The 27,918-nt window shown below is 40.6% G+C and overlaps 1 long non-coding RNA gene across 2 annotated transcripts in view; it reads right to left on the bottom strand.

The window, feature by feature from the left end:
* Positions 1 to 27,918, bottom strand: part of LOC128653466 (uncharacterized) — an 87,418-nt gene that overhangs the window by 47,932 nt on the left and 11,568 nt on the right. For both annotated transcript variants that reach the window (XR_008401355.1, XR_008401356.1), the window contains exon 3: positions 6,545 to 6,656. This is a non-coding gene — a long non-coding RNA (uncharacterized LOC128653466). The remainder of the gene's footprint in view (positions 1 to 6,544; positions 6,657 to 27,918) is intronic.

Here is a 27,918-nt window from a genome sequence, read left to right as displayed (position 1 = left end):
CACCACACACACATTATCATACAACACACACACCACACATACAATCTCATACAACACACACACCACACACACTATCATACAACACACACACACACACTTTCAAACAACACACACAAACACCACACATACTCTCATGCAACACACACATCACATACCACACACACTCTCATACAACACATTCACACCACACACTTTCATACAACACACACACTTTTATACAAAAACACATTCACACCACACACACACATTCTCATACAACACACATGCACACCACACCACACATACTCTCATACAACACACACACCACACACACACACACTTATACAACCACACACATACTGTCATAAAACACACACCACACATAGGGGCCAAGTTATCACGACCCGAATGGGTCCATATAATCCTGTTTCCGCGTGAGCCTTCAGGCTTGCAGGAAACAGGAGTTCAGAAGCAGCGGTCTTAAGACCGCTGCTCCTAAACTCGTCTGCCTCCTCTGTGGCGGCAGACATCAATCAACCCAATCTCATATGATTAGGTTGATTGGCACCCCCTGCTAGCGGCCAAATGGCCGCGAATCTGCAGGGGGCGGCATTGCACAAGCAGTTCACCAGAACTGCTTGTGCAATGATAAATGCCGACAGCGTATGCTATCGGCATTGCTCAATGTCCGCCAGTGACTTGATAAATCAACCCTATACTCTCAGACAACACACACACCACACACACACTTTTATACAACACATTCACACCACACACATACTCTCATACAACACACACACCACACATACTCTCACACAACGCACACACACACACACACACACCACACATACTCTCATATTACACACCCACACACCACACATACTCTCATATAACACACGCACATGCAGCACGCACTCTTAAACAACACACACACACATCACAGACAATCTCATACAACACACACACACACCGTCCTACAACACACACACAAGTTGCGACCCAGTAAACATGGTGTTGTGACCCAGTAATGGGTCCTGACCCGTGGTTTTTAGAACCCGGCTCTATCTGAACCATTAAATAAAAAAATTGGGTTTAGTATCTCAAAATGGCAGTACCCATGATTAGAGAAGGTACATGAAATGTATTTAGTGTTTAATATCCCTTAAGTCGCAACCACACACTCACCATTACAAAAAGCTGATATACTTGTTATGTTTTGGAAATAACAATTATTATTATCATTCATTTATTAGAGTGCCAGCATATTATACAGTGCTGTAACATTAAGGGGTGATTTATCAAGCTGAGGCGGACAGGGGCTCTATTTGTGCAATGCCGCTCCCTGCACGCTCACAGACAATCACGCGTGGGCAGGAACTGTCAATCTCCCCGAAAACATTTACTTAAGACGATCAACAGGACAGATGAGATTACATTCTAGAGGAACCATCAACAACACTACTTGGAAACTGCAAATAAGCACTGGACTAAGCACACCACTCCATGTTCTGATTACTACCTATTTGCAGTACCTTCCCTACCCATGTAAACTATTGTACACAAGCATTTTCTACTGAACCTTAAAGGGACATGAATCCCAATTTTTTTCTTTCAGTTAGTGCATGCAATTTTAAGCAGCTTTCTAATTTACTCATATTATCAATTTTTCTTTGTTCTCTTGGTATATTTTATGTGAAAAGCAGGAATGTAAGCTTAGGAGCCAGCATATTTTTGGTTCAGAACCTGGGTAGCGTTTGCTGATTTGTAGCTAAATTTAGCCACCAATCAGCAAGCGCTACCCAGGTTGTTGAACCAAAAATAGGCCGGGTCCTAAGCTTACATTCCGGGTTTTTACAAACAAAGAAAAATTGATAATAGGAGTAAATTTAAAAGTTACTTAAAATTGCATGCTCTATATGAATCATGAAAGAATTTTTTTTGTGTTTAATATCGCTTTAACTAACTCCCTAGAGAGCTCTACAAACTGACAGCCCTTATTGTGAACTATTACAAAAAGAAAAATGTAAAGCAAAGTCTCTCCAGTCTCTCTCTCTAACTCTTTGGGCGCATCGTAGTTGGAGCCGGAGCAGTCCTTAAAAAAGGGACAGGGTAAGCTGAGAGAGGACCTCCAATCCTGTGACTGGGCTGCAATGTTTTGGGATTTTTCCTCTAAATAAGGCAAATGATGGGTAGAGTTTGGCTACTAAATAAAAATTGCAGCAAAAAGGATGTTAATTTGTTTTAAAAACTTTACGACTTGGTTGATATGTTGTTCTATATGAACACAACAGAAATGTCTTGTAATTACAAGGTCTTTACTGTCCTTTTTTGGAGTTTTTATTTATATTCTTTTTATTGTAAAAAAAAAAGGGAAGAAAAATTCAAGTATTACAGAGTATTAAAGCATGTATCAAACATTAAGTGGTCATGAATTACAGTGATAGTAATAAGAACCATATGACAGCAAAACAGTTTGGCATACTTAACCCAAAAGTAGTTAGAATAAACATGACACACTTCTGTGGAGTTCTTCTTTCATACTGACTAATGATCGGGTAATCATTTTGCACTCTATTAAGAGAAAGTGGTCCAAAGTATTTGATTACCTTAGTATTATATATCGAAGGTTGTCTACAGTTAATGATCTCTTGTATGGTTAAAAGTCTCTTAAGCTCAGTATTAACTCCTGCTGACAAAGTATGCATTAGGCCATTAAGGCGGTGACCAGGGCATATATCATATGCCTATTTAAAGTAAAACAGAGGAAAGGAAAGAAAGGGAGAGAAAAGAGAAAGTAAGAAATAAGTAAGTACAGTACTCTTCTGAGTATTTGTCAACATAGTTGTTTGTTCATCTGGTATATCTTGAAGTATAATATCAATTATTCATGCAATCGAAATACTTAAAGTGCAATGCGTATCATTAGGTTTGAGTGTTTTCCTGAATAAAAGAATCCCATAGGAACTGGATATCATGAAAAAAGGATAGTTGTCCCAACTTTAGGTAGTGGAATCTTTCTAATATAATGTTTTTGTTGACTAGGCCAATCCACTCTTGGATAGAGGGTATACAGTCAGCCTTCCAACATTTTGGTATTAGTTAGTTAGCTGCATTAAGCATAATTTGATATAGATGTTTTCATATTTTGCAAAAAATGTCTGCTGGATGGCTAAGTAATATTAATTCAGGTGATGGAGAGAGCTGTGTTCCTAAAACTTTATTAAAGTTTATAAATAGACTTGTCCAATAAGGCTTGACATGGGCGCCATCCCACCAAATATGCAACAAGTGACCCTCTAGTTGGAAACCTCTCCAGCACAGGCCAGACGATTTTTTGTATATATATTTTATTTTGGCTGATGTTAGATACCATCTCATCATCATTTTTATGTTTGTTTCTTTTGCGTGTGATGAGTGACTTGAATATGACAAGTGTTTAAACCTAAACATCCAGTCCTGCGGTGGGGTGGTAGTGCATATTTCTATGTCCCATCTCTCCGTGTATGATGGGAGTTGGGGGAAAGTATTAGTTAAAGTTAATTTGTATAGAATGGATATGGTTCTAGGGACTGGTTTTGCTGAAGTACATAGCTGTTCAAATACTGTGAGTGGTCTTAGGAAATCCAGCTTGTTCCTGTGTGTTAAAATAAAGTGTTTAACCTGGTGGGTTCTAAATCATGAGGATAAGAAATTATGGTTTAATTCAGCTAATTGTTGTGTGGTTTTAATTTTTTTTCCATCCAAAAGGAGGTAGATAGGTAGGAGTTCTCTGAGTTTTAAAGGAGTCCCATGCCCCCGTTGAAGGCCTGGTGGAAAATCTGAGTTATGTAGTAAAGTGGTAAGGGGAGAATAAATAGATTTATTATAAAAGGTCAGGTACCAACATATTCCGCTTAGATTTGGGGTGAAGGCCATAGCAGATTCTATCTGAATCCAGCGTTTGGAGTTTGATCCATCAAATCTACACCAGTCCGCCACTCTCTGTAATGATATAGCAAATTTATATGAACAGAGATGCGGGACTCCCAAACCCCCATCTTTGGGCAATTTATATATTGTGTTTTTATTGATGCGAGGCAGTCTTCTGAGCCAGATATAGTCATTTATAATTCTCTGCAGGGTGACCAAATCCCTCAGAATTCCCGGGATTGGGACTGTCTGAAGGATGTATAGCACCTTAGGTAGTAAAATCATTTTGACAGCTTGTATTCTCCCTATCTATGATATGGATTTTGGGAGCCATGGCGATGTGAGGCTTTGAAACTCTGATACTAAGGACCCATAATTAAATTTACGAAGATCAAGTTTGTTAGGAGTTATATATATGCCTAAATATTTTAGATATTTAGTTTGTAATTTGATATCATTGGACTGTTTAATGTCCTCTATCATTTGTTGTGTCAAATTTATAGGTAAATATTCCGATTTAGTTAGATTTATCGAAAAGTTGGAGACTAGACTAAAATGTGATAATTCCGTAAGTACGTTCTTTAAGGAGTCTTTAGGATTAGTGAGCGTGAGAAGTAAGTCATCAGCAAAGATCGCAAGTTTGTGTATTTGATTGTCTAGCGTTATTCCTTGAATTTGTTTATTTAACCTAATTCTAGCAGCTAAGGGCTCCAGAGATATAATGAACAGGAGGGGGGAGAGAGGGCATCCCTGTCTGGATCCATTTCTTATTTTGAATATATCTAATAGAATGCCATTTACCCTAATTTGCGCAGTGGGGTTTGAATACAGGGCCAGGATATTTTGTATAAATGAGTCAGGAAAATTAAAATGTCGTAGTGTCTCTTGTAAGTATGTCCAGTCGTGATATGGTCTAAAAGCTTTAGGATTTTGATCGTATTGTCCTTTGCTTCCCTATTTGGAACAAAGCCGACCTGATCTTGGTGTATAATTGTGGGCAGGATGCGATTCAGTCCAGGTGCAAGAATTTTAGCATATAGTTTTAAGTCTACATTTAAGAGAGATATCGGTCTGAAATTTGCTGGGGAGTTGGGAGGTTTGCCTAGTTTTGCTAATACTGTGATATTTGCTTGTAACATGGTATCTGGAAATGGAAGGATGTTTGAAATAGAATTAAAAAGCTCCGTTAAATGTGGAGTGAGCTGCTTAGCAAAAGTCTTATAGTAAAAGCCTGAGAAGCCATCCGGCCCCGGGCATTACTCTGCTTTAATTGCTTTATCGCTGCAAGGACTTCTGAGGTTTGAATAGGCTGTTCTAAGGATTTGCGTTGATCAGGGGTCAGTTGTGGGACCGGGGAGTTTTTTAAAAATTCTTGACATGCTTGTCTATGGGAACTGACATTTCTGTTAGGGAAATGATTGTATAATTTATGATAAAACCGTTTAAATTCTCCAGCTATACCTCTGAAGTCCTCGAGCCAACCCCCTTATAAGTGTTAATTGAATGTATATATGTTTTCTGCTGCTGTTGTCTTAAAGCCTTTGCTAGGAGTTTCCCTGACTTGTTTCCCTCTCTATAGAAATGTTGTTGTAAGTGTAACAATTGCTTTTGGGTTCTAATTTGCAAGAGATTGTTCATTTTATTTCTTTTATCATTGAGCTGGTCTAAGATTGTGGCATTGCCTGGGCAAATTTTATGTAAGAGGTCTAGGCCTGCTATTTCTTTGGCTAGTGCTTCTGTTTCTTCTCTGTTTTTTTTTTCAATTTTAGCCTTTGCTTTTATGTGCTTCCCAAATAGTGAATATGTTTACATCTGGAGTGTTGTTCATGTGGAAATATGATTTTATATGCTTGGCGAAGAGTTTTACCTGTGCATTGTCAAGAAGAAGGGACTCGTCCAACCTCCACTGAAAGGGCTTAAATGGGGCAGAGGGCCAGTGTATCGTGCATGTGACCAGAGAATGGTCTGACCATGTAGTATGTTTTATATTTGACTGTTGTATGTGTGACAGAACACGATGGTCTACTAGGATATAATCGAACCTGGAATAATTTCGCTTAGGGTGTCAGAAAAAGGTGAAGTCTAATTTTTTGGGATTCATGAATCTCCATACATCATGCACACCCAGGATTTTGAACTTTTGCCAAATACTTTTAAGGTGAGGTGTTTTGGATCTAGTGTCTAGGTTACTGCAATCAATGGTTTAAAGTAATATTCAAGTCTCCGGCTATTATCAGGGAACCTTTGGCATCTTTTATTATTGAGTTAGAGATTGATGAGATAAATATGTCTTGATGTTTGTTAGGGGCGTATAGGTTCACTAATGTAACTGGTTTGCCATATAGCAGGCCACTTAAGCTAAGATATCTCCCTTCTTTGTCTGAGTCTATAGGAGTTTTAGTGAAAGGCAGTGATTTGTAAATCAGAATGCTGACTCCGTTGATCTTTTTGTGGGGATTGGTGCCATGAAAATGTTGGGGGTAATATGGGGAGAAATATTTGGGGATAGCATTGGATTTGAAATGAGTCTCCTGTAACATTAAAATGTGACCTCCTCGTTTCTGAAGATCTAGGATGGGTAGTCTCCTTTTATGAGGACGGTTCAAACCTTTAGCATTTTGTGTGAGAATTGTAATATTTTGTGGATTGTACTTACTCATGGAAGGTTTCTTTCAGGAGCACATACCAAATACATGACTTCAGACGTGTAGCTCTAATAACATGACTCGAGTATCAGTAGCAATAGAAGAAGGAAGTTGAAGAGAAAGCTAAGAAAGGAAGGAAAGAGTTGTAAAACAAACATTTCAAACAATATGTATCAAACATTTCACAAAGTTTAAGGGAGACTGACTCCCATCTGTGTGCGAACAAGTAATAACTAACTGCAAAAGATAAACATTAACCGAAGCCTCTGGCCTCTGAATCAGACAGCGTTATGCCCTATTAGAGCAATAGGGAGCCTAAGTCGATCTGCAGGGGATATTTTTAGTAAAACCAGATTTTACTTTACTAATGGAACTATACTTTTTTTTTTTTCTTCAACTGAGAACAAACTTGTGGATACCACGACAAGGCATCGCCAAGCATCAACCAAATATGAGGTTTCTTTAGAGTTAGTAACAGGATCGGAATATTCCAGGGGCCTTCAACCTTTCCCCTCCGGGGCGGATTGAGGAACATAAGGTTGTCTTTGAGCCGTCTTGTGCTGAGAGATGAGCCACTCCTTCCTCTGGGGCAATGGTGGGGCGTTTGTTGGGCCCTCCTGGGCCATTGTGCTAGTCAGCTCTTCATCCCACGTAGGAGGATGCAGCTCGAGATCTTTGCAGATAGAGATAACATCTATAGGTGATGAGCAGATGAGGCACCTACCCCTCCATATAATGAGCAAGTGGAAGGGGAACCCCCATCTGTATGGGATATTCTTTTCCATAGGAGAGTTGCTAAAGGTCTGCGTTCTCTTCATTTTAGCAATGTCCTTTGGGATAAATCAGTGAATATTTGAATATCTGCATTATCGTATTTGATGGGTTGCTCTCTTGCTAATTTCATTAGCTCCTCTTTCACCGGGAAACTTGTAATGCGGACTATCACGTCCCTGGGAGGCTGGCCATCTGAGGGTTTAGGGCGCAACGCCCTATGGGCTGTATCAATTTCAATTTTAGATGGAGCTTCTTCTTTTTTTAGAGCGCTAAAAAAGTCCTGCAGGTATTGTTCTAGGTCTGAAGGAGGAATGGTCTCTGTCATCTGTTTCTATTTTCCACATTGTACACCTTATCTTCTAGCTCAGAGATGGTGGAGCTTTGCTTCTGGATAAGGGTATGCAGGTCAGAAATTTCAGATGCATGCGAATCCTGGCTATTTTCAAGGGTTTCAACTCTGTGACCTATATCAGTAATCTCTTTTTGATGTCTGCTATTTCTTCTCTTATGCATTGCTTGATCTGGGAAATTAATGAGTAGAAGTCCTTTTTTGATGGAATTGTTTCAAACAGTGCAGTAGGTATGGTTATGGTTTCTGCGGCTTGTTCCGCTTCAGAGTCTGATGAACTTTGATATGAGGCTTCTTCTATTTGGTCTGTCGCTGTTTTGCCAGGGATTCTGGCTTCTAAGGATTTGAAGAAATTGTTTACTGAAGGTGTCGGGTCCTTTTGTTTCTTGGAATTCCTCCCATTCTTATTGATCTTTTTAGGTGACATTTTGATGTTTGTAGAAGAACTCTGTGACTTTATATTAATGGCCTTGATAAGATCATGGATCTGAGGTCGAACTTCCCTCTATTGGTTGAAAATGCAGTGATGTCTTACGGTGAAGATCTTAATGATGCTGATAGCCTATTAATAATGGTTCAAGAGCAAGCTGATGTGTGGTAGCTATAGGTATGTAGCTTACAAGTATAGCTTGTTCTTAAGTTGTTGTTTTGTACTCTCCACTAACAACACTGCTGTGCTATCATGAAAGTTAGTGTCGATTCTGGGGAATGTTTTGTATGTACCTGCAACTGGGTCTCTGATGTGCTGTAGATAGTGTCCCTTATAATCATAAGGTAGAGCGAGTAAGGTTTAGGAGAACATGCACAGTAGAATTGATAGCTCAAGTACAGACTGCCCTGGGGGTTCAGGACGATGATGAATGATCCTGTAAATTATGAGTATTACTAGTAAAGCCCAGTCATGGTATGAGAGCCCGGATTGTGCATATGTCCATGCAATATTACTTTTAAACCAGGCTGTAATCACTATATACAGGGAGTGCAGAATTATTAGGCAAATGAGTATTTTGACCACATCATCCTCTTTATGCATGTTGTCTTACTCCAAGCTGTATAGACTTGAAAGCCTACTACCAATTAAGCATATTAGGTGATGTGCATCTCTGTAATGAGAAGGGGTGTGGTCTAATGACATCAACACCCTATATCAGGTGTGCATAATTATTAGGCAACTTCCTTTCATTTGGCAAAATGGGTCAAAAGAAGGACTTGACAGGCTCAGAAAAGTCAAAAATAGTGAGATATCTTGCAGAGGGATGCAGCACTCTTAAAATTGCAAAGCTTCTGAAGTGTGATCAACGAACAATCAAGCGTTTCATTCAAAATAGTCAACAGGGTCGCAAGAAGCGTGTGGAAAAACCAAGGCGCAAAATAACTGCCCATGAACTGAGAAAAGTCAAGCGTGCAGCTGCCAAGATGCCACTTGCCACCAGTTTGGCCATATTTCAGAGCTGCAACATTACTGGAGTGCCCAAAAGCACAAGGTGTGCAATACTCAGAGACATGGCCAAGGTAAGAAAGGCTGAAAGACGACCACCACTGAACAAGACACACAAGCTGAAACGTCAAGACTGGGCCAAGAAATATCTCAAGACTGATTTTTCTAAGGTTTTATGGACTGATGAAATGAGAGTGAGTCTTGATGGGCCAGATGGATGGGCCCGTGGCTGGATTGGTAAAGGGCAGAGAGCTCCAGTCCGACTCAGACGCCAGCAAGGTGGAGGTGGAGTACTGGTTTGGGCTGGTATCATCAAAGATGAGTTTGTGGGGCCTTTTCGGGTTGAGGATGGAGTCAAGCTCAACTCCCAGTCCTACTGCCAGTTTCTGGAAGACACCTTCTTCAAGCAGTGGTACAGGAAGAAGTCTGCATCCTTCAAGAAAAACATGATTTTCATGCAGGACAATGCTCCATCACACGCGTCTAAGTACTCCACAGCGTGGCTGGCAAGAAAGGGTATAAAAGAAGAAAATCTAATGACATGGCCTCCTTGTTCACCTGATCTGAACCCCATTGAGAACCTGTGGTCCATCATCAAATGTGAGATTTACAAGGAGGGAAAACAGTACACCTCTCTGAACAGTGTCTGGGAGGCTGTGGTTGCTGCTGCACGCAATGTTGATGGTGAACAGATCAAAACACTGACAGAATCCATGGATGGCAGGCCTTTGAGTGTCCTTGCAAAGAAAGGTAGCTATATTGGTCACTGATTTGTTTTTGTTTTGTTTTTGAATGTCAGTATATTTGTGAATGTTGAGATGTTATATTGGTTTCACTGGTAAAAATAAAAAATTGAAATGGGTATATATTTGTTTTTTGTTAAGTTGCCTAATAATTATGCACAGTAATAGTCACCTGCACACACAGATATCCCCCTAAAATAGCTAAAACTAAAAACAAACTAAAAACTACTTCCAAAAATATTCAGCTTTGATATTAATGAATTTTTTGGGTTCATTGAGAACATGGTTGTTGTTCAATAATAAAATTAATCCTCAAAAATACAACTTGCCAAATAATTCTGCACTCCCTGTATATTGCTCAAACTCATGGAATTGTGTTATTTGACCCTTTAAAGATATAGTTGTGATTCGCAGATACCTCTACCTGAGGATTGCTCCTTTATTTAGGTGTTGCGCAGTTGCATAATGGCGTGGTTGCGGCCTATGTCCGCCCCTTATAGGATTAGTGTTTTTGTTATTTTAGCAAGCATATTAATCTCACAAATAGTAAGTGTCTAAGGTCGTGAGCTCTAATGTACCGTCCCGGTGTTGCCCCAAAATTATTATGGCTGTACAGTTTCTGCTGATATAAAATCAGCTTGTGGGATATCTTGGCCCCACGTGGGCTTTTACAATGTATGCAGCTAGTTCACTAGGGCAGTAGATTTATGTCCATATAACATCTGGTACCTTGTGATGATAGCGATGCTTGCCAGTCTGTGAGGCTGAACTTACAGCCGTCGGGTCCGTGCTTCAGCTGTTAGTGTCGCGTCTAGGCCTAGTGTTGCAGCCGTGCATGATGATAGGAGGTAAATTTCTGTAGCTCCGATATTTTCCTGCTCCGAGATTGCCCAAGGTTCTGCTCTGAGGTTTGCTGCTCTTGTGTATGCGTTTAGGGCTTCAGATTGCTAGTTGGCTACTGCCTAAAGCATCCTCACACACATAGGGCTTCAGAGTTCACACGAAAGCTGCCATCTCCTTGGCTGGCTAGTTTCGCCCCCCCTTTTTTGGAGTTTTATTGAAAAGGTGCATAAAAAAAGCATTTCTGAAATGGTAGGCTTCGGCTGAGTCAGGGAGACCCTTGGATAGACTTGGGAATGTTTCATAGTTGGGGTTATAATGGGTGGGAGCAGAGTGATGTGGGGAGGGAGTTTGGGGGATTATCTAGGTGCTCCCTGGTCTCACTCTGGACTTCTTTTGAAGCATCTCTGAATGCAAGACAATCCTGTAATAGGTAAGCAGGTTGGGAGCTCTGTAACTGCTTGTCAATCTGAATAAAGTTGTTAGTAAATGTAGCTCACTGTGTAGAATAACTCAACAGTATCTGTTGCAGCTCTTTATATATTTGCTTTGGTTCTAGGAGCTAGTCTGACATATTTATTCTGTTTTAAGTGTTTACTTTTTGAACACCAGTTACAATTACAGAATGACACAGAATGATGGATACAAGTTAGTTCATCTATAGATAAAGTTTGATCAATAATTATTTGTTAAATTCTGTTAATTGTTAGTCATTTGATAATCATATAACAGTTGGTGGATTAATGAAGTTTGCTATTTTCTTTGACATTTAAATTGTTTACTCTACAAACCCTGATTATTTGAATTAAATCTGTTAATTTTTATATGAAGAAGATGCTCAGGTGAATTTCTAGGCAGTGATATAGCCAAAACTACTGTACCAATCTCTATAGAGATGTATACTATGGGAAAGAGTATTCCTAGCTTGGTCTGGAAAGAAAAACTCTAAGTAGGTCCAAAGTTATAAAGCCCACAGTCACATTGCAACAAAGTTTTCTGCTTATATGAGATAAGATTTTTCATTCACACATGGACACATTTTTTTTTTTACAAGATCATTGTAACTTTTGGATCTTAATACATTATACTATATATACTAACCATTTTCATAATTTAATATAATCCAATGTAATAGTAATATAAATTATATTAATTAGAGTGAGCTGAGATAGCTAATTCTGTTTCTCTTTAACTTTGTTAAATATACCTTAAAAATGCTGCTTAAAGGAATACTGATTACTGAACCCACATTTTTTCTTTAATGATTCATATAGAGCATGCAATGTTAACTAAGTAACTTTCTAATTTACTCCTATTATTAATTTATCTTAGTTCTCTTGGTATCTTATTTGAAAAAACATGAATGTAAACTTAGAAGCCGGACTAATTTTTGTTCAGCACCCTGGATAGTGCCTGCTGATTGGTGGCTACATTTAGACACCAATCAGCAAGCACTATCCAGTTGCTGAACCAAAGATGGGTCGGCTAGTAAGCTTACATTCCTGCTTTTTCAAATAAAGATTCTAAGAAAAAGAAGAAAATGTGATAATAGGAGTAAATTAGAAAGTTGCTTAAAATTGCATGCTCTACATGAATAATTAAAAAAAAAATGGGTTAAGTATTTCTTTAACTCCAAGATTGGCATGGGAGCTCATACAAAGTGCCGATCTTGAAGCTTTGCAAACTTCTGACTGGTGTATGTTCACAACATGTGTGCTTAACTTACCTGTCAATCAATCAAGGTACTCAAACAACAGAGAAACTCATAACGTTTTTAAAACTTGTAATCAAACTTTCAGAAGCAACATAGCCTGTTGTTGTCAGCAGAAGAACCTTAACACTCCAGGAATGGTAAATTATATAAATGTTTGGGGGTTGCATGTTGAAGGGTTTAATCCTGTGGTTGGGAATCACATACAAGGGGCTGTGGTTGTAGTGGTTGTGACGGCTGCTTAATATACATTGGTAGGGTTTTCACTAAGGGAGTCATGTAGCTGGATGTTTCAGTATGGAAGTCATTGTTGTGCTTATCGATAACCTCAGTGGGGAAAAACAGGGTTAGTGTGGTTGGTTAGGATTAATTGTTATGAGGAATATGGGAAGCGCGTTTAGGGTTTTTTCATGGTTAGGAAGCTGTGGTATGGTGCTGATATAGAACTGTTACAGATTTTTTTTTGTGATGAGGAGGTTCAGGTTTATTTGTGTGCAGGAAAGGTTGTTTTTAACTGGCTATTTCTTTGGCATCTATGTATTATAGGGGTTATGAATACATTAGTAACAAAATTATGATCCTATCACTAAATTGAAACCACTAAAAAATGTGGTGTCCCTACTTTTTCATAGTGGCTCCATTGTAGTTACTTTCAGAGAATCTACCTCAAGTTGGGAGAAGTTTTAAAATACTTTGGGACCTATCTATCAAGCTCCGAAAGGAGCTTGACGGCCCGTGTTTCTGGCGAGTCTTCAGACTCGCCAGAAACAGCAGTTATGAAGCAGCGGTCACAAAGACTCACAACAATTTAACCCGATCGAGTATGATCGGGTTGATTGACACCTCCCTGCTGGCCGCGAGTCTGCAGGGGGCGGCGTTGCACCAGCAGCTCTTGTGAGATGCTGGTGCAATGCTGAATATGGCGAGCGTATTGCTCTCTGCATTCAGCGAGGTCTTGGGGACCTGATCCGCAGTGTCGGATCAGGTCCGCCAGACCTTGATAACTATAGGCCATTGTCTACACCTAACACCCTAACATGAACCCTGAGTCTAAACACCCCTAATCTTACTCTTATTAACCCCTAATCTGCCACCCCGACATCTCCGACACCTTGTGAGCTGCTGGTGCAATGTTAAATGCGGAGAGCGTATTGCTCTCCGCATTCAGCAAGGTCTTACGGACCTGATCCGCACTGTCGGATCAGGTCTGCAAGACCTTTGTTAAATAGGGGCCTTTGACTCAATACTATTTGAGTTTGCTTATTGTGGAAGAATCAAGGGAATAAACATTTGTGGGCAAATTATTCTTTGCTCTTTTTTCCACTTTTCCCTCCATTTATTATTTTGGGATTTTAGTATTTATGGTCATTTAGTAAAGGAATAGACGGTATATGATGCACAGCATGTGATAGCAGAAGTATCTACCATATGGAAGTCATTAGAAAGCTTTGCAACAGTACAGACAGGGTAGGATTTGCAGCTAGTTGTTTATCTTATAAGATCAGATGTAGCAATTAGAGCTGACTGCAAACATATGGATTGGATTACTCTATAAAGGAAACAAAATCATAGACTGATGGGTATGGAAATAAAAAGTTTCCATTTTACAGGAGCAGAGGGGGTTCTTTCTAGATGCAGTGAGAATGCAAAAGAGAACAATGAGCAGTTTACAGTGTAAGAATTACTAACAGCCCTTTTGCCCCACCACAATTTTTTTATTACTATTTTCATATTTTATCCCATTTAGGCCTAGATTGCGAAAGGAGTGCTAGCACGAGAAGTTTAAATGCGATTGCGAGCTTGCAGTGTTCTTTACGCTCAAATCCATACTACAAATAGTGCGCTGTGTAAATTATCGCAAATTCGTTTGTGCGAACTTGCAGTAATTTACACTCCCCATATTTTCTGTGGGTAGCATTGAACAGTAATGAGCGTTCGTATTACAAGTGGAAAGTAAATCCGATTGCGCCAACGCAATCGCATTTATTGCTCAAACTTTTTAAGCAGATTTTGTCCAGAGGAAACTGTTGCACTTAACTACACTATGAACCCCTAAACTGCCACCCCCCACATTGCAAATAACTTCCTACACTATTAACCCTGAAGCCACTACACCCCCCACTTCAAAGTAAGCTTCTACACTATTAACCCCTAAGCCACCACACCCCCCACTGCAAAGTAAGATTCTATACTATTGACCCCTAAACCACCACACCCCCACCGCAAAGTAATGCACTAACATCTAAACCCCCTAACATAACACCCCTAAGTTAACCCAAAATAAACTTACCCTACCTTTACAAAAATAAAACTACCTTTAAAAAAAATTAAAACTTACTTTAAGAATTTAAAAAATCTAACCTTACCTTAAAAAAAAAAAAAAAAATACCATTAATATAAAAAATAAAATAAAATCCAAATTTAGAAAAAATAAAAAACCTAACATTACTGTAAAAAAAACAACCTAACATTACTGTAAAGAAAAAACAAATTAATATTGCAAAAAATAAAAAAAACTTCCATTGCAAAAAATAACAAATGGCTAGATTATGAGTTTTTCGTTTTGAGCTGTGCGGTGCTAACGAGCAGTTTATGCTCACCGCTCACTTACAGACAGCGCCGGTATTACGGGTTTTAACAACCCAGACAAGAAGTGAGCGTTGAGCAAAATTTTGCTCCTTACCGCACTCCGATACCAGCGTTTTTACATTAGCGGTGAGCTGGTGTAACGTGCACGATTTCCCCATAGGAATCAAAGGGGGAGAGCCAGCTGAAAAAAAGTCTAACACCTGCCAAAAAGCAGCGTAAAGCTCCTTAACGCAGCCCCATTGATTCCTATGAGGAAATTAATTTTATGGGGCATATGTATCATCAGTCATCAGACTCGCCAGAAACAGCAGTTATGAAGCAGCGGTCACAAAGACCACTGCTCCATAACCTGTCCGCCTGCTCTGAGCAGGCGGACACACATCGCCGGAAATCAACCCAATCATACTCTTGTGAGCTGCTGGTGCAATGCTGAATATGGCGAGCGTATTGCTCGCCGTATTCAGTGAGGTCTGGCGGACCTAATCCGCAGTGTCTGCCGCTCCGGACCCCGCCACAACCTACATTATACTTATGAACCCCTAATCTGCTGCCCCCAACATCGCTGACACCTACATTATATTTATTAACCCCTAATCTGCCGCCCCCTATGTCGCCGCCACCTACCTACATTTATTAACCCCTAATCTGCTGCCCCCAACGTCGCCGCCACTATAATAAACATATTAACCCCTAAACCGCCGCACCCCCGCCTCGCAAACATTAGTTAAATATTATTAACCCCTAATCTGCCGGCCCAATCATCGCTGCCACCTACCTACATTTATTAACCCCTAATCTGCCGCCCCCAACGTCGCCACCACTATATTAAAGTTATTAACCCCTAAACCTAAGTCTAACCCTAAACCTAACACCCTCTAACGTAAATATAATTAAAATAAATCTAAATAAAATTACTATAATTAACTAAATTATTCCTATTTAAAACTAAATACTTACCTGTAAAATAAACCCTAAGCTAGCTACAATATAACTAATAGTTACATTGTATCTAGCTTAGGGTTTATTTTTATTTTACAGGCAAGTTTGTATTTATTTTAACTATAATAGTTATTAAATAGTTATTAACTATTCAATAACTACCTAGTTAAAATAAAGCCAAATTTACCTGTAAAATAAATCCTAACCTAAGTTACAATTACACCTAACACTTCACTATAATTAAATTAATTCCCTAAATTAAATACAATTAAATACAATTATATAAAATTATCTAAAGTACAAAAACCCCCACTAAATTGCAGAAAATAATAAACAAATTACAAGATTTTTAAACTAATTACACCTAATCTAATCCCCTTAACAAAATAAAAAAGCCCCCCCAAAATAAAAAAGCCCTACCTTACACTAAATTACAAATAGCCCTTAAAAGGGCCTTTTGCGGGGGCATTGCCCCAAAGTAATCAGCTCTCTTACCTGTAAAAAAAATTACAAATCCCCCCCCCCCAACATTAAAACCCACCACCCACACAACCAACCCCAATTCCCCCTTAAAAAAAACTAACACTAACCCCTTGAAGATCACCTTACTGGGAGATGTCTTCACCGAACCGGGCCGAAGTCCTCAACGAAGCCGGGAGAAGTCTTCATCCAAGCCGGGCGAAGTGGTCCTCCAGACGGGCAGAAGTCTTCATCCAGACGGCATCTTCTATCTTCATCCATCCGGCGCGGAGCGGGTCCATCTTCAAGACATCCGACGCGGAGCATCCTCTTCAATCGACGGCTAACACAGAATGAAGGTACCTTTAAGTGACATCATCCAAGATGGCGTTCCTTCAATTCTGATTGGCTGATAGATCCTATTGGCTGATGCAATCAGACAATAGGATTGAAGTTCAATCCTATTGGCTGATCCAATCAGCCAATAGGATTTAGCTTGCATTCTATTGGCTAATTAAAAAAAAAGACACCCAAAAAAAACAAACCTAACATTAAACCCAAAGATGGTACTCACCAAAGATGAATCCAGGCTGCGTAGCTCCATCCACATTCTGGTGGTGGTCCTTCTTCATCTTAGTGGCAGTCCATTTTCTTATCTTCTGATTTCAAGTTTCAATGAAAGCTTTTTCTAGTCGATGATTTGAATTTGAACATGAAATCAGCCACCAGTATGCGGATGGTGACCGCATTAAGAGGATTGTTATTGAATTACTGAAGGTAGATAAAGACCGCCGCAAGGATAAAGATAAGAAGATGGAACGCCGCCGGCATGAAGATGGAGTGCCGCCGGCATGACGATGGAGTGCCGCTGGACAGATTCATCTTTGGTGAGTACCATCTAAGGGTTTAGTGTTAGGTTGTTTTTTTTGGGGTGTTTTTTTTTAGATTAGGGATTTTTATTTTCTGTGGGCAACAAAAGAGCTAAATGCCATTTTAAGGTCAATGTCTAGCCAAATGTCCTTTTCAATGCACTTTTTAGAGTAGGCTTTATTTAGATTTAGTTTTTTTTATTGGGGTGGGGTTAATGTTAGAGGGTGTTAGTTTTTTTTTATGAAAAAAAGCTGGTTCACTTTAGGGCAATGCCCTAAAAAAGGCCCTTTTAAGGACTATTTGTAGTTTAGAGTTAGGGGCCGTATGGAGCTTGAGGCCCCTGTTTCGTGCGAGCCTTTAGGCTCGCTGGAAACAGAAGTTATGAAGCAGTGGACTAAAGACCGCTGCTCCATAACTTGTCTGCCTGCTCTGAGGCAGCGGACAAAAATCAACCTGATCCTATACGATCGGGTTAATTGACACACCCTGCTAGCGGCGGATTGGCTGCGAATCTGCAGGGAGTGGCATTGCACCAGCAGTTCACAAAAACTGCTGCTGCAATGATAAATGCCGACATGATACGCTACATCTAATAAATCTACCCCTTAGAATAGTTTTTTTTTATTTTGGGTTGTTTTTTTTTTTAAGGGGAGTTAGAATAGGCATGATTCTTTTTTATGGTAATATGTTAATTATTTTTTGTAATGTTAGGGTTTTTTTTTTACAGTAATGTTAATTTTATTTATAGTAATATTAGTTTGTTGTTTTTTTTACAGTAATGGTATATATATTTTTTTTTTAAAAGGTAAGGTTACATTTTTTTTTAATTTCTCATATGTTTTTTTTTTTGTAAAGGTAGGGTTTGTCTATTTTGGGTTAATTTAGGATTTGTTAGGTTGGGGGATTTAGATGTAAAGTGGGTTACTTTGCATTGGGGGCTAGCAGTTTAGGGGTTAATAGTGTAGATTAATTTGTTATGTGGGGAGCTGGTGGTTTAGGGGTAATAGTGTAGATTACTTTGCGATGTGAGGGCTGGCAGTTTAGGGGTTAATAGTGTAGAGAGGAAGTTTGCGATGTGGGGAGTTAATAGTGTAGTGGGCTATGTGGTGGTTTCGCAGCTATTAGGGTAGGTTTTATGGCGATTCGTGTTAGTGCGAAATAGGGTGTTAGTTTTTTTTCACTTTTTTTCTACATTGACTTCTCAGGGGTAGTGATGTCGCAAACCTAAAATTTTCGGTTCGCGAACGGCGGACTCGAACTTCCGGTATTGTTCGCGGTATTGTGCGCGAACCGCCATTGAATTCAATAGGCAGGCGAACTTTAAAACCTACAAGGACTCTTTCTGGCCACAATAGTGATGGAAAAGTTGTTTCAAGGGTACTAACACCTGGACTGTCGCATGCTGGAGGGGGATCCCTGGCAAAACTCCCATGGAAAATTACATAGTTTATGCAGAGTCTGTTTTTAAGCCATAATGGGCCTAAATCAACTAACATTCCCAAAGTGGCTGTCGCAAAACATCCCGGACAGAAGATAGATTGATAGATAGGATAGATAGATATACATAGATTGATAGTTAGATAGAATCGATAGAAGAGAAATAGATAGATTTGTTAGATATATAATTACCCTAATAAAGTCTAATAATTAAACATGCGTTCTTGGTCCCAACTAGCTTGTGTTAATTAGTACTTTTCTTAGCACTTTAATCCCTGTTCCCCCCCCTATCGGGGGTGTTCTATATGGCCTGCCTGATTACCCTGAAAAAATATAATAATAAGACATGCGGTCTGGTACCCATTTTAACTAGGTTGTGTTTTAAGTACTACCATTCTTAGCACTTTAATCTCTGTAACTCCCCCTATTTGGTGAGTTCTATACGGCCTGGATGATTACCCATACAAAATATAATAATAAGACATCTGCTCTTGGTCTGCGACCCATGGTAACTATGTTGTGTTAATTAGTAATGTCCTTCGCATTTTAATAGCTGTTACTCATACTCACCCTATCGGTGGAGGTCTATATGGCCTGCATGATTACCCTTACAAAATATAATAACCAAACCTATGCTCTGGGACCCATGGTAAGTAGGTTGTGTTAAGTAGTACTGTTATTTGCAGTTTAATACCTGTTACAACACCAAATGGTTCAGGTCTATCTGGCCTTCATTATTAGCTGCACCCAAACCCAAAAAAAAGCTGAGTGGTCTTAGACTAACACCCATGGCTAACTCGGTTGCTTCAATTAGTACTATTCTTAGCACTTTCATCCCTGTTACGGGTGGTCTACATGGCCATGCTGATTAGCCGAACAAAATACTACAATCCAACCTTTGCTCAGTCTTCATAGGCCCTTCATTGTCTGTATTTTGATAGTACAGTTCTTATTATTTTTATAGCTGATACAACACCGAATGGTGGCAGCTCTATATGGCCTGCATGATTAGCCGCACCCAATACAAAAATAAATCCAAGCGGTCTTGGATTAACACCCATGGCTAACTCTGTTGTTTCAAGTAGTACTATTCTGAGCACTTTCATCTCATCATCCCTGTTACTTCCAGGACTCTCTGTGGTGGTCTACATGGCCATCATGATTAGCCTAACCAAATACTACAATCCAACCTTGGCTCAGTCTTCATAAGTCCCTTCATTGGCTGTATTTTGGTAGTACTGTTCTTATTAGTTTAATAGCTGATACGACACCGAATGGTGGCAGCTCTATATGGCCTGCATGAATAGCTGCACCCAAAGCCAAAAAAAAGCCAAGCGGTCTTGCACTAACACCCATGGCTAACTCTGTTGTTTCAAGTTGTACTATTCTTAGCACTTTCATCTCATCCCTTACTTCCATGCCTCTCGGGGGTGGTCTACATGGCCATCATGATTACCCTCACCAAAATATAACAACAATACGTGCGTGCAGGGAACCATGGTAAGCTTACTTCCTTTCGCAAATTCGAGTATAACAGTTGCAGGCAGAGGTTCCGACCCTGCATTATGGCTGCACCTCTCCCTAATGCGTTACAGAGTCTGTGGGCATGTATGCAAAGAGCTGGCCTGCCTAAAAAGAGGAGCAAGGCTGTACAGGTTGTTCTCCTTCAGCCGTTTTATACGCTGTCCCACGGCCATGTCCCTCAACAACCACAACAGAATGAAACACCACATATGCCATCCTTTTGAACAACAGAGTACAGGTATGGCATTGATTTTAGTTACACGGCGATATTTATTATGAACCGTGAAATTGAAAACAAAAACATGATTGGACACCAAGTACAGTACAGGTCGTTCTTCTTTGGCCTTTTTAGAATAGTGTTCCGGACCCCCAACAAAAACAACAGCAGGAAAGAGGACATATGGCATCCTTTTGAACAATAGATGACAGGTAAGGCATAGATTTTACAAAGCCATAGATAATTTTTTTGCAACTGTGAAATAAAAAAAAACATTGATTGGACACCCAGCACACTTCTTTATCCTTAGGCCTTTTTCTAAGAGGCTCCCGGAGCCTCAACTGAAACAACAGCCTGAAAGAGGACATATGGCATCCTTGTGAACAATTGATTACAGTTAAGGCATTGATTTTAGAATCCCAGAGATCATTTATATGACCCGGGAAATAGAAAAAAACATTGATTGGACACCGAGTTCACTTCTTTATCCTTAGGCCTTTTTATAAGAGGCTCCCGGAGGCTCAACAGAAAAAACATTATGAAAGAGGACATATGTCATCCTTTTGAATAATAGATTACAGGAAAGGCATTGATTTTAGAATCCCAGAGATCATTTATATGACCCGGGAAATAGAAAAAAACATTGATTAGACACCCAGTACCCTTATTTATTCTTAGGCCTTTTTAATAAGTGGGTCCCGGATCCTCAACCGAAACAACAGCATGAAAGAGGAGATATGTCATCCTTTTGAATAATAGATTACAGGAAAGGCATTGATTTTAGAATCCCAGAGATCATTTATATGACCCAGGAAATAGAAAAAAACATTGATTAGACACCCAGTACACTTATTTTTCCTCAGGCCTTTTTAATAAGAGGGTCCCGGAGCCTCAACCGAAACAACAGCATGAAAGAGGACATACAGTATGTCATCCTTTTGAATAATAGATTACAGGAAAGGCATTGATTTTAGAATCCCAGAGATCATTTATATGACCCGGGAAATAGAAAAAAACATTGATTAGACACCCAGTACACTTATTTTTCCTCAAGCCTTTTTAATAAGAGGGTCCCGGAGCCTCAACCGAAACAACAGCATGAAAGAGGACATATGTCATCCTTTTAAATAATAGATTACAGGAAAGGCATTGATTTTAGAATCCCAGAGATCATTTATATGACCCGGGAAATAGAAAAAAACATTGATTAGACACCCAGTACACTTATTTATTCTTAGGCCTTTTTAATAAGAGGGTCCCGGAGCCTCAACCGAAACAACAGCATGAAAGAGGAGATATGTCATCCTTTTGAATAATAGATTACAGGAAAGGCATTGATTTTAGAATCCAAGAGATCATTTATATGACCCGGGAAATAGAAAAAAACATTGATTAGACACCCAGTACACTTATTTATTCTTAGGCCTTTTTAATAAGAGGGTCCCGGAGCCTCAACCGAAACAACAGCATGAAAGAGGACATATGTCATCCTTTTGAATAATAGATTACAGGAAAGGCATTGATTTTAGAAACCCACAGATCATTATTTGCAACCGTGAAATAGAAAAAAACATTGATTAGACACCCAGTACACTTATTTTTCATCAGGCCTTTTTAATAAGAGGGTCCCGGAGCCTCAACCGAAACAACAGCATGAAAGAGGACATATGTCATCCTTTTGAATAATAGATTACAGGAAAGGCATTGATTTTAGAAACCCACAGAAAAAAACATTGATTAGACACCCAGTACACTTATTTTTCCTCAGGCCTTTTTAATAAGAGGGTCCCGGAGCCTCAACAGAAACAACAGCATGAAAGAGGAGATATGTCATCCTTTTGAATAATAGATTACAGGAAAGGCATTGATTTTAGAATCCCAGAGATCATTTATATGACCCGGGAAATAGAAAAAAACATTGATTAGACACCCAGTACACTTATTTATTCTTAGGCCTTTTTAATAAGAGGGTCCCGGAGCCTCAACCGAAACAACAGCATGAAAGAGGAGATATGTCATCCTTTTGAATAATAGATTACAGGAAAGGCTTTGATTTTAGAATCCAAGAGATCATTTATATGACCCGGGAAATAGAAAAAAACATTGATTAGACACCCAGTACACTTATTTATTCTTAGGCCTTTTTAATAAGAGGGTCCCGGAGCCTCAACCGAAACAACAGCATGAAAGAGGACATATGTCATCCTTTTGAATAATAGATTACAGGAAAGGTATTGATTTTAGAAGATCACAGATCATTATTTGCAACCGTGAAATAGAAAAAAACATTCATTAGACACCCAGTACACTTATTTTTCATCAGGCCTTTTTAATAAGAGGGTCCCGGAGCCTCAACCGAAACAACAGCATGAAAGAGGACATATGTCATCCTTTTGAATAATAGATTACAGGAAAGGCATTGATTTTAGAATCCCAGAGATCATTTATATGACCTGGGAAATAGAAAAAAACATTGATTAGACACCCAGTATACTTATTTATTCTTAGGCCTTTTTAATAAGAGGGTTCCGGAGCCTCAACCGAAACAACAGCATGAAAGAGGACATATGTCATCCTTTTGAATAATAGATTACAGGAAAGACATTGATTTTAGAAACCCACAGATCATTATTTGCAACCGTGAAATAGAAAAAAACATTGATTAGACACCCAGTACACTTATTTATCCTTAGGCCTTATTAGCAGAGGCTCCAGGACCCTAAACAAAACCAGCAGCAGGAAAGAGGACATATGGCATCCTTTAGAAAAATAGATTACAGGAAAGGCATTGATTTTAGAAACACAGAGATCATTAGTTGCAACCGTGAAATCTAAAAAAACATAGATTATACACCCAGTAAACTTCTTTATCCTTAGGCCTTTTTAGCAGAGGCTCCAGGACCCTCCACAAAACCAGCAGCATGAAAGAGGACATATGGCATCCTTTTGAAAATTAGATTACATGAAAGGCATTGATTTTAGAAACACAGAGATCATTAGTTGCAACCGTGAAATCTAAAAAAACATAGATTATACACCCAGTACACTTCTTTATCCTTAGGCCTTTTTAGCAGAGGCTCCAGGACCCTCCACAAAACCAGCAGCATGAAAGAGGACATATGGCATCCTTTTGAAAATTAGATTACAGGAAAGGCATTGATTTTAGAAACACAGAGATCATTAGTTGCAACCGTGAAATCTAAAAAAAACATAGATTATACACCCAGTACACTTCTTTATCCTTAGGCCTTTTTAGCAGAGGCTCCCGGAGCCTCAACAGAAACAACAGCATGAAAGAGGACATATGGCATCCTTGTGCCTAATAGATTACAGGAAAGGCATTGATTTTAGAAACCCTGGGATAATTTGTTGCAACCGTGAAATAAAAAAAAAAGATTGATTAGACACCCAGTACACTTATTTATCCTTAGGCCTTTTTTTTAGCAGAGGCTCCAGTACCCTCCACAAAACCAGCAGCAGGAAAGAGGACATATGGCATCCTTTTGAAAATCAGATTACAGGAAAGGCATTGATTTTAGAAACCCGGAGATAATTTGTTGCAACCGAGAATTTGAATCAAACAAATGATTCGATGGACACCCAGTACACTTTTTTCTCCTTCGGCCTTTTTATAAGAGGGTCCAGGACCCTAAAAAAAAAACACCAGCAGGAAAGAGGACGTATGGCATCCTTTTGAACAATAGAGTACAGGTACAGCATTGATTTTACAAACCAAGAGATAATTTTGGTCAAATGTGAAATAGAAAAAAAATTAAGTGGACACCCAGTACACCTCTTTCTCCTTAGGCCTTTTTATAAGAGGGTCCAGGACCCTCAAACAAAATACCAGCAGGAAAGAGAACATATGGCATCCTTTTGAACAATAGAGTACTGGTACGGCATTGATTTTAGAAACCCACAGATAATTTTTTGGAAAAGTGAAATAGCCCCAAAAACCATGCTTGGACTCCCACTCCAGGTCGTTCTCAATCAACTTTTTTATAAGAGGGTCCAGCACCCTCAACAGAAACTACTGCAGGAAACACCACCACATATGCCATCCTTTTGCACAAGCGAGTACAGGTATGGCATCCATTTTAGAAAGCCAGAGATAATTGAGAGGAACCAGGAACATTTTTCTAAAAATTTGATGGGCCACCCATTACAGGTCGTTCTCCTTCAGCCTTTTTATACCATGGGCCACGACCCACAACAGGCAAAACAGCATGAAACACCACATATGCCACCTTTTTGCACAATAGAGTACAGGTATGGCATAGATGGAACACGGAGATAATTTAGAGCAACCAAGAGATGGATAAAGATGCTTGGTCGGTCCTCCTCCTTCAAATTTGTGGCATTTTGCGTTCAATTTAATGGTCCACCAGATATGAGTGGTCTGCTAAGTTGTACAATTCGTAACAGTTTAATCACTAGTGTTATGTGACTTTATTTTTAAATTGAGTTTTGTACCCACAGAGCTGCAGCAGAGGCCAGAAAAATTAGGAATGTACAAATGACTGAAAAATTTGGGTATTGTTGTAGCAACTGCTGTAGCAGCAGCCAGAAAAATTGATGTTTGGAAAACATTTATAAAGTGCCCTAAAAGCTTGTGGCTTGAACACTAGTTGTTGGCGGATAAGTCAAGCAAGTCCTCCGGCTTTTTTTTTTTAAAAAAGGCCAGCCTGTGTACCAGTTGTAGCCCAAGCCAGCTCATCTCATCATCAGGCCTTTTTTATGCAAATGTATCGCCCAATGTCAGTCCCTTCGGGATCCAGCCCTCATTCATTTTTATAAAAGTGAGATAGTCAAGGCTTTTTTGACCTAGGCGACTTCTCTTCTCAGTGACAAAACCTCCTGCTGCACTGAAAGTCCTTTCGGACAGGACACTTGAAGCGGGGCAGGCCAGAAGTTCCATTGCAAATTGGGATAGCTCAGGCCACAAGTCCAGCCTGCACACCCAGTAGTCAAGGGGTCCATCGCTCCTGAGAGTGTCGAGATCCACAGTTAAAGCTAGGTAATCTGCTACCTGTCGGTTGAGTCTTTCTCTAAGGCTGGATCCCGAAAGGCTCTGATGGTGCATGGGAGTTAAAAAGGTACGCATGTCCTCCATCAACAAGACGTCAGGAAAGCATCCTGTCCTTGCCGCCGTGGTCGTGGGAGGAGGAGGAGGAGGATTAATTTCATCTCTTCCCCTGTTACATTCCTGTGGTGCTGTGACATCACCCTTATACGCTGTGTAAAGCATAGTTTTTAATTTATTCTTAAAATGCTCCATCCTTTCCTACTTGCGGGAATTTGGTAACATTTCTGTCACTTTATGCTTATACCGGGGGTCGAGGAGCGTGGACACCCAGTACAGGTCATTCTCCTTCAGCTTTTTTATAAGAGGGTCCCTCAACAGGCACGACAGCATGAAAGAACCCATTTGAACAAGGTTGGATGCCGAGCTAATCATGTCCCGTTCCTCCTCCTCACTGATCTCACTGATGGTATCTTCTTCCCCCCAGCCACGTACAACACCACGGGTACCAGAGAGGTGACAACAACGAGCACCCTGGGATGCCTGTTGTGCTCGGTCTTCCTCCTCCTCCTCCTCCTCCTCAAAGCCACATTCCTCCTCTGACTCCTCTTCCTCAAAATCCTCTTCCTGCGTTGCCGCAGGTCCAGCAAGCGATGCTGATTCGGCTGTTTGTGGGGGTGATGGACACCACAACTCTTCCTCTTCCTCTTTACGCTCATCTACCTTCTGATCCAGAACTCTTTGCAGGGCACGCTCCAGGAAGAAAACAAATGGTATGATGTCGCTGATGGTGCCTTCAGTGCGACTGACAAGGTTTGTCACCTCCTCAAAAGGACGCATGAGCCTACAGGCATTGCGCATGAGCATCCAGTCATTTGGCAAAAATATCCCCAGCTCCCCAGAGGCTGTCCTAGCACCCCGGTCATACAAATACTCATTAACAGCTTTTTCTTGTTGGAGCAGGCGGTCAAACATTAGGAGTGTTGAATTCCACTGTGTCGGGCTGTCACAAATCAAGCGCCTCACTGGCAGGTTGTTTTGACGCTGGATATCGGACAAGTGCGCCATGGCCGTGTAGGAACGCCTGAAATGGCCACACACCTTCCTGGCCTGCTTCAGGATGTCCTGTAAGCCTGGGTACTTATGGACAAATCGTTGTACAATTAGATTACACACATGTGCCATGCACGGCACATGTGTCAACTTGCCCAATTTCAATGCCGCCACCAAATTACTTCCATTGTCAGAAACAACCTTGCCAATCTCCAGTTGGTGCGGAGTCAGCCACTGATCCACCTGTGCGTTCAGGGTGGTCAGGAGTGCTGGTGCGGTGTGACTCTCCGCTTTCAGGCAAGTCAACCCCAAGACGGCGTGACACTGCCGTACCCGGGATGTAGCATAGTACCTGGGGAGCTGGGGGGGTGCCATAGATGTGGAGCAAGACGTAGAAGTTGAACAGGACTCAGCCGAGGAAGAGGTTATGGAAGAGGTTATGGAAGAGGATGGAGTAGGAGGAGTAGAGGAGGTAGCAGCAGGCCTGCCTGCAAGTCGTGGCGGTGTCACCAACTCTTCTGCAGAGCCACGCATTCCATGCTTGTCAGAAGTCAGCAGGTTTACCCAATGCGCAGTGTAGGTGATATACCTGCCTTGACCATGCTTTGCAGACCAGCTATCCGTGGTCATATGGACCCTTGCCCCAACGCTGTGTGCCAGACATGCCATAACGTCCTTTCTCACAACAGAGTACAGGTTTGGGATTGCCTTTTGTGAAAAGAAATTTCTGCCAGGTACCTTCCACTGCGGTGTCCCAATAGATACAATTTGTTTGAAAGCATCAGACTCCACCAGCTTGTATGGTAAAAGCTGGCAGGCTAAGAGTTCAGACAAGCCAGCTGTCAGACGCCGGGCAAGGGGGTGACTTTGAGAAATTGGCTTCTTACGCTCAAACATGTCCTTGACAGACACCTGACTGTGGGCAGATGACCAGGAACTGCTACATAAGAGAGACTGAGTGGAGGATGGTTGAGAGGGGGCAAGGAGGACAGCACTGGTTGACGTGGCTGAAGATGCTGGAGCAGGAGGAGGAGGGCGGCTTTCACTTTGTGTGCTGCTTCTACTCATGTGTTCTTCCCATCGGCCTTTGTGATGGGAGACCATGTGCCTTCGCAAAGCAGTTGTACCTAGGTGGCTGTTGGACTTCCCACGACTCAGTTTCTTTTGGCACAGGTTGCAAATGGCATCGCTGTTGTCAGAGGCAGACACACAAAAAAAATGCCACACTGCTGAGCTCTGCGATGATGGCATTCTGGTGGTGGCAACAGCATGAGTTGATGGGCGTCGGCGTGCTGTCTGGCTGACCCCTGGTGACGATGCATGCTGTCTGACTGTGCCACTAGCTCCTTGAGACGACCTCCCCATGCTTCCAAATCATCTCCTCCTCCTTCTCCTCTCTGTCTCCCCATCTGAACTTTC

Source organism: Bombina bombina, chromosome 3, assembly GCF_027579735.1.
Source record: "Bombina bombina isolate aBomBom1 chromosome 3, aBomBom1.pri, whole genome shotgun sequence".
Taxonomy (NCBI): domain Eukaryota; kingdom Metazoa; phylum Chordata; class Amphibia; order Anura; family Bombinatoridae; genus Bombina; species Bombina bombina.
Note: the sequence above shows the minus strand (reverse complement) of the source record. Positions and strands in the feature narration are given on the sequence as shown.